This window comes from Octopus bimaculoides, chromosome 4 (assembly GCF_046866305.1).
Source record: "Octopus bimaculoides isolate indiv1 chromosome 4, ASM4686630v1, whole genome shotgun sequence".
In the NCBI taxonomy this organism is placed as follows: Eukaryota; Metazoa; Mollusca; class Cephalopoda; order Octopoda; family Octopodidae; genus Octopus; species Octopus bimaculoides.
This window is the reverse complement of record NC_142931.1, coordinates 2,615,826-2,634,999: the sequence shown is the minus strand read 5'-3', so window position 1 is coordinate 2,634,999 and position 19,174 is coordinate 2,615,826. Positions and strand designations below refer to the sequence as shown.

The following is a 19,174-nucleotide window of genomic DNA, read 5'->3' as shown; positions in this document are numbered from 1 at the left end:
GCACGTACCGTTCGTTTTTGCCGGGGCGGACGTACGTGCACGCGAAACGAACGGACGCACGTACCGTTCGTTTTCGCCGGGACGGAAGTAGGTGCACGCGAAACGATCGGACGCACGTACCGTTCGTTTTTGCCGGGGCGGACGTACGTGCACGCGAAACGAACGGACGCACGTACCGTTCGTTTTCGCCGGGACGGAAGTAGGTGCACGCGAAACGATCGGACGCACGTACCGTTCGTTTTCGCCGGGACGGACGTACGTGCACGCGAAACGAACGGACGCACGTACCGTTCGTTTTCGCCGGGACGGACGTACATGCACGCGAAACGAACGGACGCACGTACCGTTCGTTTTTGCCGGGGTGGACGTACGTGCACACGAAACGATCGGACGCACGTACCGTTCGTTTTCGCCGGGACGGAAGTAGGTGCACGCGAAACGAACGGACGCACGTACCGTTCGTTTTCGCCGGGACGGACGTACGTGCACGCGAAACGATCGGACGCACGTACCGTTCGTTTTCGCCGGGACGGACGTACATGCACGCGAAACGAATGGACGCACGTACCGTTCGTTTTTGCCGGGGCGGACGTACGTGCACACGAAACGATCGGACGCACGTACCGTTCGTTTTCGCCGGGACGGAAGTAGGTGCACGCGAAACGAACGGACGCACGTACCGTTCGTTTTCGCCGGGACGGAAGTACGTGCACGCGAAACGAACGGACGCACGTACCGTTCATTTTCGACGGGGCGTGCGTACGTTCACGCGGAACGAGCGCGTCGCCGTTCGCTTCGTCGCCGAGGGCGTGCGTACGTGCACGCGGAGAAAGCGCGCCGCCGTTCGCTTTGTCGCCGAGGGCGTGCGTACGTGCACGCGGAACGATCATGCTTCCGTTCGCTTGGTCGCCGAGGGTGTGCGTACGTGAACCGGGAACGAACGCGCCGCCGTTCGCTTGGTCGCCGAGGACGTGTGTACGTGCACGCGGAGCGAGCCCGCCACCGCTCGCTTGGTCGCCGATGGCGTACGTACGTGCACGTGAAACGAGCACGCCGCCGTTCGCTTCGTCGCCGAGGGCGCGCGTGCATGCACGTGGAATGAGCGCGCCAACGTTCGCTTCGTTGCCGAGGGAGTGCGTGCGTGCACGCGGAACGAGCGCCCCGCTGTTCGCTTAGTCGCCGAGAGTATGTGTTCGAGCACGCCGATCGAGCGCGCCGCCGTTCGCTTCGTCGCCGAGGGCGAGCTTCGTACCCTTTAGATCGAACAGGCGTACGTTCAGTCAAAAGCTACGGGCGAAGCGGCGTAGCTTTTCGATCGAACGGGCGTACGTTCAGTCAAAGGCTCGGACGCAGCTCCGTAGCTTTTCGATCGAACGGGCGTACGTTCAGTCAAAGGCTACGGAGGCAGCTCCGTCGCTCTTCGGCAGAACGGGCGTGCGTTGCGACGCGAGCAACGGGCGAAGCTCCGTCGCTCTTCGGCAGAACGGGCGTGCGTTGCGACGCGAGAAACGGGCGAAGCTCCGTCGCTGTTCGGCAGAACGGGCGTGCGTTGCGATGCGAGAAACGGGCGAAGCTCCGTCGCTCTTCGGCAGAACGGGCGTGCGTTGCGACCAGAGCAACGGGCGAAGCTCCGTCGCTCTTCGGCAGAACGGGCGTGCGTTGCGACCAGAGCAACGGGCGAAGCTCCGTCGCTCTTCGGCAGAACGGGCGTGCGTTGCGACCAGAGCAACGGACGAAGCTCCGTAGCGCTTCGGCAGAACGGGCGCACGCTACGACGAGAGCAACGGACGAAGCTCTTCTTCTTCTTCTTCTTCTTCTTCTTCTTCTTCTTCTTCTTCTTCTTCTTCTTCTTTTTTTTTTCCTTCTTCTTCTTCTTCTTCTTCTTCTTCTTCTTCTTTGCTCGTTCTTATTCGCTCGCAGGCTTCGTTTGTCGCCGCCGCGACTTGTTCGACCTGCTTCTCGTCCGTCGAGTGCATCGACCGCCTGTCCAAGCGTCTCCTAGCATGCGAAACACACGGACATACACTCGCATTCGGTATCGCCGCCAATACGACGGCCTTTCGATAGCAGGTGCGGTTCGCCGGCGGAGCTCCGCCGTTAATGTGTCTTCCGCCGCTTTCCTCGGCTCACAATCGCTCTTACTCGCTCGCTGGCTTCCTTCTCGCTGCCACGACTCGCTAGGCCTGCTTCTCGTCCGTCCACCGGCTAGGCCGCGTGTCTTAGCGTGCGTAACACACATACACACACACAAACACACTCGCGGTCGGTGGCGCCGCCTAGACGACAGCGTTTTCCATCGCACCTGCTCTTCGCAGGCAGAACTCCGCGGCCGACACTTCGGCCTTTAGATTGCACCGGCGGTTCGCCGGCGTGATACCGCCGCCGATGCGTCCGCTTTCTCTTTGCTTGCTCCCAATCGCCCGCCGGCTTAGTTTGACGCCGCTGCAACTCGCTCGACCTACTTCTCGTCCGTCAAGCGCGTCGGCCGCCTGTCCCAGCGTCTCCAGCGTGCGTAACACACGGACACACACACTCACATTCGGTATCGCCGCCGAGACGACGGCCTTTCGATATATATAGTATTTGTTCACAGCAGCAGCAGCAGCAGCAGCAGCAGCAGCTCTATTTCACCTAATTTAGTGATTTCGAATTTTGGCACAAGGCCAGCAATTTCAAGGGAAGAGCTATGTCAATTAAATGGATCCCAGAATTCAACTAACTTATTTTATCAACCTCGAAAGGACGAAAGTCAAAGTCGATCTGGGCAGAATTTGAACTCAGAGCGTAAAGACGGACGAAATGCCGCTAAGCATTTTGTCCGGCGTTCTAAGGATTCGGCCAGCTCGCGGCGCTGTCAGATAATTTACTAAAATGACGACAGCCAACTTTACAGGTATTTTTTGTTTGTAGTATTTCTTGGGAAAAAAATAAGCCGTATAAACTGCTGCCGTCTTTCGAGTTAAAATTGTGGAGAATAGTTTCACGATACGGAGTGGAACCATTCGTGTTCTCGGTTGAATATTTCTTACAACAATTAACGAACTGACCCGATAGGGTTATTCCACGAATGAATTGTTTTAAAAGAAAGAATTTGGAGTGATCTTTAAAGTGCCGCTGTCCTCGCCACAACAAAATGACACCGGTTGTTGGCAGCTTTCACTTGGCAAAATCTCGTGACAGAATTCCTCTTGTTTTTCGAAGAACCTTGTCAAATGGCTCTCGCTTCGGCTGACTTTCACCAACGGCTCTCATTTCTCAAGCAACCATTACAGCAAACTTTCCAGCTCATTATTGCAGCTCCATTGATTCACCATCGATCCACAACTACGGAACGGACATAAAACGCTTGTCTATAGTCGAATACCGCAGCTATGCGGGCAGACACTTTGCACATACGACGGTATTGGTGTTGTTGCTATTGCTGCTATAGTAGTAGTAGTAGTAGTAGTAGTAGTAGCTGTTGTTGTTGTTGTTGTTGTTGTTGTTGTTGTTGTTGTTGTTGTTGTTGTTGTTGTTGTTGTTGATGATGATGATGATGATTATCAACTATATCTTCTTCCCCAACAGCACTGCAAACCCCCTGCCCACGCAACAACAAATGCTACCTCAATCAAGACAAGACGCGAAGACATCTGGTATTTCGATTACCACTTGTTTATTTATTCAGAACACAAAAAGCATCAACTATTATTGGTTTAAATGTGAATTTATAATCTGGAAATAGAAACTGGAGATTTCGAAACAGGTGTCCGTAGTTGTCCACTTTTTCTTTGATTTTTCGAAGAGACATTCACATCAGCAGGACAGCCGGGCTTTATGACGACATATATATTTTCCTGTCCATCGCAAACAATAATATCCGGTCTGTTATGTTTGGATGGGAATGTTCCTCCAGTATTCCTTGTACTGTTATTTGTGTTTTGTATTCAATTGTTGAACGGAGATCTTATATTTATTCCTGGACAACCTTTTTTTTTTTTTTTCTAATCGTACTGCATATTGTTTTTTGCGACAACATCGTACCTTGATGACATTTTGGGACAGCTGCTAATTACATATGTCATGTCATTTACAGAAATATAACATAATCTACATTTTTAGTTGCGTTTTGGGGCTCCAACGGTTTCCCGAAGTAGATAGCCGTTGCCTTCAGTAGAAGCGAAACAGAATTCAGAAGTGAAATGGAAACAGTTGTGAAGCAACTGCTGTAGCTGATGTGTGGCACCAGTTCTATGCATTGATGTGTCTGAGAATCAGCAGAAAATTTTCGGGGTTTATCAGTTGAAGACATTTAAACTTCGGTTCCATGTTGTATGGGGCTGTAAGTTTGTAGGCGCGGTTGTTATGTTGTATTGTAAACCAGTAGAAATTATTGTTAGGTTGTGTATTTCTCAAGAAAATATTACTTGTTCCATTATCAATTTGGTCCGTAAACGAAATCCTCTGCTGTTTAAGGCAGCTCTTGAAAGTAGCTGCTGTACATTGTTTTATTATCAGGCATTGTTTAATCAGCATCATCCTCATCATCAACATCATTGTTGTTGTTGTTGTTGTTGTTGTTGTTGTTGTTAAGGCGGCGAGCTAACAGGATCGTTAGGACGCCGGACAAAATGCTTAGCGGTATTTCTTCCGGCTTTATATTCTGAGTTCAAATTCCACTGAGGTTGACTTTGCCTTTCATCCTTTAGGGGTCGATAAAATAAGTGCCAGTTGAGCACTGGGGTCGATGTTATCGACTCGTCTCTCCCCAAAATGTTCAGGCCTTGTGCTTGTAGAAGAAAAAATTAATTTGGTTTCCTTTTATGACATTAACCTGTTAATTGAAAGTTTGTTGTAATGGCTAAGGGGCATAACTCTGATTTTTTTTCAGTAGTATTAACTCCCTTTAAATTTTATAGATACTTTAAATTTTAGCTAACGTGTATTCTTCAATCACATGCTGACCATCCGGACAAAGATCATGGTCTTCCGTAGCATTGTCCTGTCAACTCTACGTTTGTGAGACTTGAACGTTGTACCGCCGTGACTTCAAGCGCCTTGAATTGCTGCACTACCAAGTGTCGAAGCCACCATTCTTCGCCAGCGTATGGAGCCCTCTCGTCTCCCAGGGATCATGCTCTGCGGAGGACTTGCAATCGGAACAAGATCCAGAGGAGGTCCGAAATTGCGTTTTAAAGACAAGCTCAAACGGACCTTGGCTCAAGCTAACATCCAGCTATCCTCATGGGAACAGATTGCCATGGATAAGACAGCCTAGAGGACTGCTATCCGCAATGGAGCCAGCTCCTTCGGGCAAAACAAACAAAAGAATGAGTCGACAAAACGCAGAAGAAAAGAGCGTCTACAAAATCCTCGACCTGCACTGACCATCACGTGCGAGTTCTGCCTACGACTCTTTCACCACCGACTTGGATTTCAAAGTCACTTTCGGCACAAACATCAACCGAGGAAACTGGATGGAAGCTGACGAACCCAACGTTCGGATACGAGCTGGAGCCGACGAAATTTTATATACTCTTCAAATTGCTCTTATTACTCTAAGAGATCATAGCAACATTTTTATTAGAAGTCTGTGTAGTTAAAGAGTTTGGGGTAAACGTTTGTTCATTATGACATTGCAGTCATACTGAATAACTGCTTAGGCCAAACGGAGCTTCACATCTTGTTCTCTGTTCCTTAATTTGTTGTTAAATGGGATGTGTGCAACTCGGTGCTAGCTGTGTATTAATGTATTGCTAGGTCTGTGTATTAGTTCCTGCTCGTAGTGGCCTTCTCACCGAGACAAGGTTTCCACAGATTATTTTCCTATTGTTTATATATATATGAAAAAGAGGGGAAGTTGGCTGTGTCGTTATTCCAGTATGGATGTATACTGAGGCCATATAGACTCAATATGAGACACCATAGACCAGAGAAGCAGCCGTCGTCGATTGTAGTAATTCACCTGTTGCACCTGTTACACCTGTTGCACCTGTTACACCTGTTGCACCTGTTGCACCTGGTTAGATACGTTGAGGCTAAATTGTTTTCAATATTAGCAAATATACACTTGAGTATAAACCTACAGATTCCCTCACAAATACTTTGGTAAAGAAAGCTGACACTACACACATACATACATACATACATACATACATACATACATACATACATACATACACACATACACACATACGTGTAAGTATGTGTGCATGTATGTATATGTATGCGCGCGCATGCCCGAACACACATCTATGATATATTGCTAACAATAACAAACCATCTAAAGTTATCTGCTCTTGTTGCCATTGAGCAAATAATATTTGTCGCCGATCAATGTTAATTCTTTAAGGCGAACTGGCAGAATTGTTAGCGCAGCCGGCAGAGTGCTTAGCAGCATTTCGTTTTGAGTTCAAATGCCACCGGGATTGACTTTGTCTTTCATCCTTTCAGGATCAATAAAATATGTACCAGCTGAAAACTGGGGTCGATGTAATCAACTTATTCACTCTCCCCGAAATTGTTGGCCTTGTGCCAAAATTTGAAACCATTTTTAATTCTTATTGTTTTGCTTCATCTTTAATTTACAAAAGACATCTTCGCAAAAATCGCTAACTTCTGAAAGATATTTAAATCCTTTCAGAGCAAAACATTGCTTGGAAGAAAAAGATCAAGAAAATGTCGAGGTAAAAATGTCTTAGAAATTGAAACAATCAGGCGGTAGGACGGGTATGAAAGTCACGGTAATAATTGGAGATCAAAGTGTGACAGAGAACAACAAAAATAAAACTTAAAAAACAATAAGAGGATCATAACTTTATTAACAATAAAAAAAATAACACTGCTCGGAACAACCCAGCAAGACACAACCATGTTAAGCTAGGGCAAAGACCTTCCTGCACAAATCCTGCAAAACGCAACCCTGTGGGGCGAGGACAAAGACCTTCCTGCACAACCCTACTAGACACGATTCAGCAAGCGCAATCCTGCTAAACGCAACCCTGTTAGGCTAGGGCGAAGCCCTTCCTGCACAACCCTACTAGACAAGACTCTGCAAAACAAAATCCTGCTAAACGCAACCCTGTTAGGCTAGGGCGAAGCCCTTCCTGCACAACCCTACTAGACAAGACTCTGCAAAACAAAATCCTGCTAAACGCAACCCTGTTAGGCTAGGGCGAAGCCCTTCCTGCACAACCCTACTAGACAAGACTCTGCAAAACAAAATCCTGCTAAACGCAACCCTGTTAGGCTAGGGCGAAGCCCTTCCTGCACAACCCTACTAGACAAGACTCTGCAAAACAAAATCCTGCTAAACGCAACCCTGTTAGTCGTGGTTCACATCCTAAGCAAAAGCGGTTTGCTTCAGCACCTCAGCCCACACAGCACTTCATCTACACAACTCACGCAACATAGAGTTTCAACAACTGGCAACTGATCTTCTAACCTAACACACAAGACACCATCACCACAATGAAAGACTACCACTGCCACATTACAACAAAAACAACTGCTACTACTACTACTACTACTACTATTACTACTACTGCTGCTGCTGCTGCTGCTGCTGCTACTACTACTACTACTACTACTACTACTACTACTACTACTACTACTACTACTACTACTACACCCAGTACCAACAAGTGATTATCTGTCAAGAACAGACGGAGCTGATTAATTAATTTTGTATTTAAGTTCTAGTTGCCATAATTAGCGAAAATAAGAAAACATCTCCGAACAAAAGGTGAACGGAATCCTTTCAGAAACGAGATATAATTTTTTAATTAATTGAATATTGAATTAATGAGTTTAATTTTCAGAACATAAATCTCATTTCTGTGATTCTATCCACAAAATAACTGCGATGTTCTTGTATGGAATCTATTATTCCTTATCAACCAAAATTCTTAAACTTTACAAGATTTGCCCACCTTCTGCTTTTACCGAATTTACAGAAACACATTCCAACGCTTCATTCTTTCTGCCACGTTGTTGCTGCTGCTGCTGTTGCTGCCGTCATAGTCGTTTCCATTGTTATTATTTTGGTTGTTGTTGTTTTCATTGTTATTATTTCGTCGCTTTTACTGTCGTCGTGCTCACCGTCATCAATGTTGTAATTGCTATTGCTGGTGTCATTGTTGTTACCTTTATTACTTTTCAACTACGGAACCAGCCAACCTCTAGCACCTACCCATTCCACACGATTCTATTCAAGATATCTTCCGTCCAAGATTATTCCGTCTCATATTTTCCTCTCATAATGCACCCAGTTTTGCATTATCCAATATTCCACCACCACCCCTTAAATAAAGACAGACTGGTATGGTTGAACACATGTTTAGCTGCTAATTCTAATTCTTCAACTGCTAATACAACAACACTGCTCCTCTCTTCCACATAAACCCGCCCGATTTGCCCCACTTTTCTCCTTTACACGTCCTTAATTAATCACAAGAACGTCAGTAATTCTCCGAAGTTTCCTCTCCACACTCGTGTGTTCATCCGGTGCTGACCGTAAATATAGATCCACATATTCAAAGAAGTGGAAAGGAAAACGTTTCACATTACAACACAGTACTATATCCCTGATGAGTTTAAATTAATGTACAGTAATATCAAAGCCACTCACCTGATGACGTGCAAGAACACAGCTATTGCTGGATCATGTTTATAATGTACTTATATATGTGTAATATGAAAACTCAGCATAGAAACAATTGTTGTGATTTGGATTAAAGCATGTTCATTCCATCTTGTATTAAAAACTCTGTGTGTGTGTGTGTGTGTGTGTGTGTGTGTGTGTGTGTGTGTGTGTGTGTGTGTGTGTGTGTGTGTGTGTGTGTGTCTGTCTGTCTGTGCGTCTGTGTGTGTGTGTGTGTGTGTGTGTGTATCTGTCTGTCTGTGTGTCTGTGTGTGTGTGTGTCTGTATGTGTGCCTGTGCCTGTGTGTCTGTGTGTGTGTGTGTGTATGTGTCTGTGTGTGTGTGTTTGTGTATGTGTGTGTATGTGTGTGTGTGTGTGTGTATCTGTCTGTGTGTGCGTGTGTGTGTGTGTGTGTGTGTGTTCCCTTTCTCTTTTTAATTTGGATTAATTTCGACCGGCCACCGCTTTGGTAGCAAGGTTGTGAAGGAAAGTAGCATGATTTAATCGTCATCTTTTAAATCTTGAAAATCTTGTAGGTTTTCATTGTTCCAGATATCGGGATCATTTGTAGCGTATGAATATCTAAACAGTGCAAAATTAATTGCAACGAATTTGAACTCATGAATCCAGATTAAGATACTTATTTTCTCTATAAATTTCCCATACATCACGGCGGTTGATAAAAACTAGAAAAGTAACTCGTGGGGAAAGAAAAAATAGAGCAAAGGGTTAAAACACTCGATCATTTCATTCTTCAAGTTGTTCGTTAAAGAGAAGAAAAAAAAACTGGAGTTACAGACTATTCCTGGTGTGATTCGAACCTACAGCCTCTGGATTAGAAGTTCAGCGCGCTATCCGCTGCGCCACAGCGACTCGCCGAACGTCTGTCTCGAAGTTATGTCTAATATCTTTTAAATCAAAATGGAAACGTAACTAAAAAGCTGAGAGGTTAACCTTTTCAATTCAGGCTCAGATCATCGAACTCTGACCAAGTTCTATCGGTCTCTTTTGATGAACTGCTAGGTACGAGAACACACTAACACTGGTTGTCAAGCGGTGGTGGGGGAGACAAACACAGTCACAAGGATACACACACACAAGTACACACACACACGTATGTATGTATGTATGTATATATGTATGTATGTATGTCTCTTCTATTTTTTAATTATTATAAATCTTCCACTGAGGAGGGAGCCGGTTTCCAACAAAGATACAAGGTTCCATCTTTGGGATGTAGTTAACACAGACAAATTCACATTTGGAACTTGAGAAAAGTCTATTTTTACTGTTCCACTCACAGATTGAACTTGTAATGTACGAATCAGCCAGTCAATTTCTCTTTCTGAAAATCTCAGTTTATCCAGATTCTCCTTTAAGCATTTACTAACAAAACCTTGTGCTCCAATTATTATTGGTACGAATATGAATTCATAGTCTGGATATAGAAGCTGGAGGTTTCGATGCAGTTTTCCATAGACATCACCTTTTTCTTTGATTTTCAAAAAGATATTTATATCTGGAGGGCAGCTAACCTCTATGATGGTGCATCCTTTTGCCCCTCTGCCCCAAACAACAATATCCAACCTGTTATGCTTACATTTGACAGAAGTTTTGATGGGAATATTCCAACAGTATTCCTTGAGTTGGTGTTTATGAATGTATTCCATAACAGAGGGATTTTCTAAGTTTATTTCAGGACTGTCTTTTTGGGGGATGACATTGTAAATTGCTTTAGCAACAACATCGTGCCACTTAGGTAGGTAGTACCGTGACGACATTTTAGGACAGCTGCTAATCACGTGCGTGATGTCTTCCACAGAAGCATGACATGGCCTACACATGCAGTTGCACCTTGGGATTACAAGAGCATCACTGTCTCTCTTGTTCACCAGGTATTTTGTGGCAATCTCCTCTTCCTGGATTGCAAACGCATAGCCTTCAAAGTGTGATGTGATGTAGTGGACTTGTGTCCAAGAGAGGCTGGGATTCGTGTCAATTCTACTGTCTCCTTCAAGCTTCCGGGCAACATATCCATGCATAGTCTTTTTTTTAATGCTGAGTGCTTTCCGGGCTTCTTTCAGTCTCCGCCTACCAAATCCACTCACAAAATTTTGATCGGCCCGAAGCTATAGTAGAAACACTTGCCCAAGGTGCCATGCAGTGGAACTGAGCCCAGAACCATGTGGTTGAGAAGAAAAGTTATTACCACACAGCCATGCATGCACCAATTCGTTGACAGGATCAGTACAAATAAATAAATAAATAAATAATTGCAGCGAGAGAGAAATATCGTTGAATGACAAGATGAGTCAGAGAGTGGAGCTTCTTGAAGTTTTGCAGATGAATTTGTCTGACAAATGAATTGATCCGAGATCGTGTATTGAAACGAAAGCAATTACAGCGTCGAAGACATATATTAGACATTCAAAAGAATTATGACGCCAAATAATAAATGATTGTAATGCCATTTTGTTTAGGACAGGTATAATTACCAACACAGGAACATGTATCATACATCAAAATGAAGCTGGTCCCCTGTGGATCACATCCCTACTTCTCAACATAATCACCGTTTCTCTCAATAGCAATGTTCCACCTTCGAATGAGAGCGTGTATCCCTGCCCTGTAAAATTCTGTTGACTGTTCTTTGAGCCATTTCTTCACTACAGTTTTCACTTCCTCGTCACTGGAATAATGTTTGTCTCTCAGACCCTCTTTCGTGGGGCCGAAGAGATGATAGTCTGAAGTGAAAACTGTAGTGAAAAAGTGGCTCACATTTTCGATTATATTTTATATAATTAAATCCTCTTCGGCGGATAAATGTGAAAATCAGAAATACACAGCACAAAAGTAGTGTTGTATGAAGGAATAAAGTCTTCAGAAATCCAAATTTCCTCAAATCCTACCCCATGGTCTCAAAAGCGTCTTTGATCATGTGACTACTCAGTTAGAAATTATCTAGATCTAACAGCAATTTAAACATTTGTCTTTAAATGAAATCCTTTTTTTAATTCAACAGATTAACGCACGGATGAATCCACACTCCTTGGATTCGAATTAAGTGAGTGTTGTCCGTATTTTATTTGTCTTAGTTTTTCAGGGATCACCTAAAAAGTTAATTTTATGTTGAGCATTTTGAGGTAGTTTCTCGTCCTAAGATATTTTCATCCTGTCCTGTGTATAATTGTTCTGTAACACATTTGCAAGTCTTGATTACAAACGATTCCTGATTTCTTACAACGCCTGAAGAGAAAGATAACATTCTCGACGGAAGAAGACCTTTTGGTGCGGAAAACTTGCTATGAGGTGGAATGACGTATATTCCATTTACGTTGTAAGTATATCAGTTTTTATCTTTCATTTGTTTCAGCCATTAGGCCGCGGCCATGCTGGAGCACCGCCTTGGATTTTGGTCAAACGAATCGACGTCAATACTTTCTTTTCAAGCCTGGTCTCTTTTCCAGAGACGCTAATTAATGGGGACGTCAGTACCCCAACACCGGTAGTCAAGCGATGATAAGAACAAACACAGGCACAAAGTCTCACACACACACACACATATGCTTAGGTAAATACATGCATACGTATGTATGTATGTATGTATGTACAACGAAATGATAGCGCCGAGCGGTGTTTAGGCATAAGAAAAATTTAGGTTAGTTAAAATAGGTTTGTCACATATTTCAAAGGTAAATTCACTGCAGTTACGGTGGAGAAAAAAATCTCTCTTATGGAAAAAGGTGTGAAAGGTGCACGAAGTGTAAAAGGTAAGCCAGCTGTTTTCACACCTTTTTTTACCGCACGAGAAATGTTTTCTCCACGGTAAATGCAATGTATTTCACTTTTAACAGATGAAACAGACTTTTAACAGATATGTAACAGACATACTTTAAATAACCTAAATGTTGCATATATATGTATATATTTGCATATATGTGCATATATATATATATATATATATATATATATATATATATATATATATATATATATATATAGGTGAGAAAGTTGGTATGTGAAAGCACGTGGTTGGATGTATAAAAGATAATAAGAGTGAAAAAACTACAGAAGGCTTGTGTTACATGGTTAAAGTATATATTTAAATTATGTCAGAAAAATGTTAGAAAAATGTTAGAGAAATGTTATAAAATCTTTTTGGTATATAAACATTGTATTTTGAGAAATAACCGGTTTCGTGTTGTCTTTTCAAATTTCTCTACTTCATTGTGTCATACATGTCTGTATGTACATGTATATATGTATATGTATATATATATATATATGTGTATATATATGTGTGTGTGTGTATGTGTATGAGCCTTTGTCTATCTATCTATCTATCTATATATATATATATATATATATATATATATACATACATACATGCGCGCGCGCGCGCACACACACACACACAGCTTTTCTGTGATGATAAAGGGCAATAACCAGGGAACGGGTCCTCACATGTTGCTTTGAGTTGGATTTGGTGCTGGACTCCCTATTCGAAAATATAAGAACACAGATAGTGTGTAGCATAGCCAGCTGTAAAAGATGTTTCCTGGGGCTAAACAACAGTAACAATCGTCCTATCCAGGACAGCCACATTATGTTGGTAAATAGTCTTTACTTTAAAGAACTGTTACTGAATATCTCGAGAGATATAAAAATAATAGTGTTTCTGTTATATATATATATATATATATATATATATATATATATATATATATATATATATATATATATATATATATATATATAATCATAAATATATAGGGATTGACAGTAACCTGCTTCCCCAACATACTGAGAATTCAGAAATAGCAGCCAAAGAACTACTGATTCCAAAACTACAAATTATTACTTTAAATTGATAGCGATATTTTTGATACACACAGAACAAAAAACAGTAGAGAAGAGTAAAAAAAACCCACCTGCCTTTAGTTAATTTAGTACGATCGTTTCACAGTTAAGAGTAAAGAATACTCTATTCTGATCTTCAGCTAAATATTCTAATAAATTTGTTAATGTCTAAATAACTCACGTTAATTTTGACCATGCGACATCAATACCACGTGAGGAAGACGTTAAGAAATTTATCGGCCAGTGAGTTCAAAATCTCTCGCCCTAATGAAATCAATTCAGTGTGCATCATAAATTCAGTAGTTCTTTGGCTGCTATTTCTGAATTCTCAGTATGTTGGAGAAGCAGGTTACTGTCAATCCCTATATATTTATGATTATAAATGATTTTTACCGAAAAGGTTTTTTCATACTGAGCTACCCGGCAAAATTGTTAATTATTAATTTTATTACTAATTGACGATTCCCTGCCCTGCATATCTATCTATCTATCTATATATATATATATATATATATATATATATATATATATATATATATATATATATACAAGCTTCTTTCAGTTTCCGTCTACCAATTCTATTCACAAAGCTGTAGTCGGCCCGAAGCTATAGTAGAAGACACTTGCCCAAGGTGCCACGCAGTGTGAGTGAACCCGGAACCATGTGGTTGGGAAGCAAGCTTGTTACCACCGTTGGTTTCAATGATGAATATTCCAGCCGACTGCTGGACTACCTGTGTATTGTACTATCGCACAAGTGCTTGAGTATGCCACAGACACATGTACTCTTCTTGTAATTCTTAGAGTAGTTAGACAAAGCGCGCGCGCTACGGATCAGTTGCAGCCCTGAAAATCTTGGCGTACATGAGTTTCGAAATGCGAAACCTATTCTGCTGTTTAACTTCCATGTTACATAAAAGTTAATGAAAACATAAATCAACCGGAAAGTACGCTTCGTATTTCGGAAACCCGCGTTGCGGCAAGTTTCAATGAACGTAATGCTTCCGTTCTTTGTATGCAAACAAACAACTTATTGTATGTATGTATGTATGTATGTATGTATATGTATATATTATATATGTATGTGTGTATGTATGCATGTATATGTATGTATTATATATGTATGTGTGTATGTATGCATGTATATGTATGTATTATATGTGTATGTGTGTATGTGTGCATGTGTGTATGTGTCTGTGTATGCTTATTAAGATGTCTGTTGGTTTGGATAAAAGTAAATACTATGTGAAACTGTCGAAAACTAGTTCACTAAATACCAATATGGCGGTAATTGTTAGATGAATAAGGTTTGTAAATGGTGTCTTGTTACAACTTGAGTTAAATTGGCCGGTGGTGATTAACTTGTGTAATTAACGCCATTGCTGTTTATACTTTTAATTAAACAAGCACATGTCACTACTGATCACAGACCGGCTGAGAGAAACTGCGGCGAGAACGACTGCGAAAGTATATATATATATATATATATATATATATATATACACTGGGGTCAATGTAATGGCCTTCCCCTTCCCCCAAAACTGCTGGCCTTGTGCCAAATATTGAAACTGATATTACTCCACCGTTTCTGGCACAAACTACTCTTTCTGATTACAGGTTTAAAAAAATATGTCCCGATAAAAAAAGAAAGAAAAAAAATCAGCATCCCTGGTGGGATTCGAACCCACGACCTCTGGATTAGAAGTCCAGCGCGCTATCCACTGCGCTACAGGGACTACACAGCTACCTCATTACTATATATATATATATATATATATATATACATATATATATATATATATATATATATATATATATATATATATATATATATATATATATATATATATATATATATATATATATATATATATATATATATATATATATATATATATATATATATATATATATATATATATATATATATATATACATCCTTTTGTTATTTACACCACCTGTCCTCGTCTGTTGTTGTTTTTTCGTACATTCTCCCATATATATATATATATATATATATATATATATATATATGTATATGTATATATATGTATTAGTGACGCTCGGGAATACGGAAAGTCTTTGACGTTTCGAGCTATGCTCTTCAACAGAAAGAATACGGAGACAAGGAGAAAAACACGGAGAAAAAAAATTGAATAGTGTTCAGTCAACGGTCAATCATAATAACGGCTAATAATGGCTGACCGGAAGTTAGAAATTCTTTTTTCAGGAGAGCTAAGAAAAGGGGGAGATAACAAACGGTGATCGAAGAACGAGAGGCAGTGTGTGTGGGGGATAGAATGCTGGTGATCTTGACGTATGTAGTGTGAAAATGGGGAGGGGAGAAAGGAGTTGGTCAGTTGTAGTGTGTGCGTGGTGTGATGCGAGGGTATTGGTGTGATGTGATGTGAGGGTGTTGGGAGGTGGGGAAGGTAATGGGTGGAGTGTGGGGTGGAGGTAGGGGTATGTGGGTAGGGGTGGGTGGTGGATGTAAGGAATTGGATGGGGTGGAGTGGGAAGGTAGAGTAGGAGTGTGTTGGGGTGTGGTGGGATGAGCTTATGAGGGGGTGTTGACGATAAAAGGGGAAGGGGAAGGTGGATGTAAGATAGGGGGAAGGTGGGTATGGGAGGGGAGAAAAAGAGAGGAAGAGAGGAGAGAGTGTGGGTATAAGAGAGGGAAGGTGACATCTACTTCAAACCAACTGACATCTACTTCAAACCAACTGACATCTACTTCAAACCAACAGACTCAAATAATATCTTCTATTCTCTTCCTGTCATCCAAAACATACTAAAATCAATATACCTTTCAACTTGGCAAGAAGAATTCGCACGATTGCACCAAATCCCGAAACCCGAGATAAACGACTCCAGGAACTTAAAAACACATTACTAGAAAGAAAATACCCGGCTAGTTTAATCAAAAACAGAAGAGAACGTGCAAAAACGATAGACATCCAAGAGTTACGGAATACAAGAAAACCCCATGACACACTTTGTCTTACGTATCAACACACAATCCGAAGGACATGGAAGCATACCACCCCTCCTTGTGAATAACCTGCGAGTGAAAGAAGCACTGGAAACACAAAGGATTATTAAAAGTAAAAGACAACCGCAATCCCTAAAAAGATTACTTACCAGTGCCAAATTACCCACCAAAAATACAACCCCACTTGTCATAGAAATGAAACCGCCCTAAGTGCGGGGCTTGCATCTACCGCTTGGAGGGCTCAACATATAAAATTAAGTCAGGTCGAATTTTCACGATAAAACAATCACTTCACCTGTACATTGAGGAACTTAGTCTATGTCCTGAAATGTGGTGGGTGTGATGAAGACTACATAGGTCAAACTAGTTTGACGTTGAGGGACAGACTGACGGTACACAGGCAACAAATCCGGGACCCCACGACCAGGAAAATTCCCGTAAGCAAACACCTAGATCAATGCCTCACAGACATAAACCCGAAATACCAAATCTTCTCTCTCTATTAATTCACTGGAAACACTTCAATCAAATTCCGATTGAAGAAGGAAAGCATGTTCATTAAAAAATATAAACTGCAGCTAAATATCCTTTAATAACACATTAGAAAGATGATAAAACTCAATTTCTCCACAAAAAGTTACCAGATACAACACATAATTCGAAAACTTTAGCAACAGCCCCTTCCTTCCCCAGGGTTTCGAAACCTGAACTCTAAATTACTATACAATAACATCATATACCTTCTCAAACACCATTTGTGTGACGTCACCTTTCACTAGACCAATGAAACTTTTCCTTCGATCAGAACCAGAGCCTCAGAAAAAAAAACAAACAGTGACTCCTTAAGGGAATCAACCAACCGGAACGGTTGATGATCATTAGCCAAAAATTAACGACCGTGTCCCTACAGGAAGTCACCCAAGCAGAACGCTAAATTTGACCAAAACAGGTTCTTTATCAAAATAAAGTGACGTCACGATACCTATAGCCAGTCAAAACTTGTTCCTATGCACAGGGAACCAATGCCAAGAAAACATCCACCAGAAAGTCACAATACTCTCATATCTGTGGTGCCGGCCTTGTACCAAGATTTGAAACTATGGTTATTATTATTAGCTCATAGATCGGAAGCATCAATAAATTTTCAGTGATATAACGACTAAAGACGAAAGGTAACTCGTACAAAAAATATACAGTGTACATTTTTAAACACATAAGCGGTATTCATCATAGGATTCCCTCACGCTAGAAAGAACAGCTAAGTTCAAAACTGTTCTTTCTAGCGTGAGGGAATCCTATGATGATTACTTCTTATGTGTTTAAGTGTACACTGTATATATATGAATAATATAAAGTCATTTGGACTAAATTTTTACACGTTAGGCCACTGGTAGAAGAAATTTCTAATATTTCTAATTACCCTTCAATATTATATACATATGTGTGTGTGTGTGTGTGTGTGTGTGTGTGTGTGTGTGTGTGTGTGTGTGTGTGTGTGTGTGTGTGTGTGTACGACAGGCTTCTTTCAATTTCTGTCAACCAAATTCACTCACAAGGTTTTGGTCGGCCCAAGGCTATAGTAGAAGACACTTGCCCAAGGTGCCACACAGTGGGACTGAATCCGGAACCATGTGATTGGTATGCAAGCTGCTAACCACACAACCACGCCTATGTGTATAGGTGGGTGTGGTGGCAGTTGAAGGGCTCTTTCATTGATTCAGGCGGCTCCCTCTTTTTCACACACACACGTCTTTCCTTACGATTTTGTTATTATAATTTAAGGCAAGAGAATCGTTAGCACGTCGCACAAAATGCACAGCTTCCATTTCCTCCGGTCCCTCATTCTGAGTTCAAACCCCGCCGAGCTCAACTTTGCCTTCCATCTTTTTATCTTTTGGGTTCGACAAAATAAAATGCCAGTCAAGTACTGGGGTCGTTGTAAGTGACTAACCCCTCCCCTCAAAAAACTGCGGACAGAATCTTCAGAGCGTCTGAGAAAATACTTAGGAGCGTTTCTTTCATCTCTTTACGTTCCGTGTTCAAATTCTGCCTAGGTCAACTTTACCTTTCATCCATTCGGGGTTGATAGAATGTGATAACTAATCAATCAGCCCCTCCCCTCAAAACTGCTGGAATTCAACCAAAATTCAAATCATTATTAGTTTATTTCCATTTGTCATCTTTCTATAATACATCCGCCACCCTTGGAGCTCATAAAAGAATTAATATCAATGGGGCCAGTGGAGTAGCATATTCGGTTGAACAACGGCGGGAATCCTAGTTTAAGGTTACATCAAACCCTGCTCACATCAATATACTTTTTCATTTTCTAAAATTGTGTTGCGAGAGAAAAACTGTTTTCTTTAAAATTTTCCCCTCATTTACAAATCACCGACATCATCATCATCAGCAGCAGCAGCAGATCTGCTTTCAAATCTAAAGTATTACTTTGCAAGTTAGACATTTCCTGTTGATTGGATAGATATACGCTGTTTAGGTTTAGTCACCAACCGTAACACATTCGTGGAATCATGAATGGTCCCGGGACCTGCTAGAAATAGCAACGATATCTGTTTGAAACCATAGGCAGAAGTCCTCCGTAAGAAAAGAACAGATTAGATTAGATGGTCACAGCTGGCTATACGACACGATCTGTGTCCCTATGTCTGTGTATCGTGATTTCCGGGTTATTTGAGCTGAG

At 41.7% G+C, this 19,174-nt stretch overlaps 1 non-coding gene across 1 annotated transcript; it reads right to left on the bottom strand.

Moving 5' to 3' along the window:
• Positions 1–15,144: 15,144 nt before the first annotated feature.
• Positions 15,145–15,217, bottom strand: Trnar-ucu (transfer RNA arginine (anticodon UCU)). The gene has a single exon. It is a non-coding gene; the product is annotated as a tRNA-Arg (tRNA).
• Positions 15,218–19,174: the final 3,957 nt, after the last annotated feature.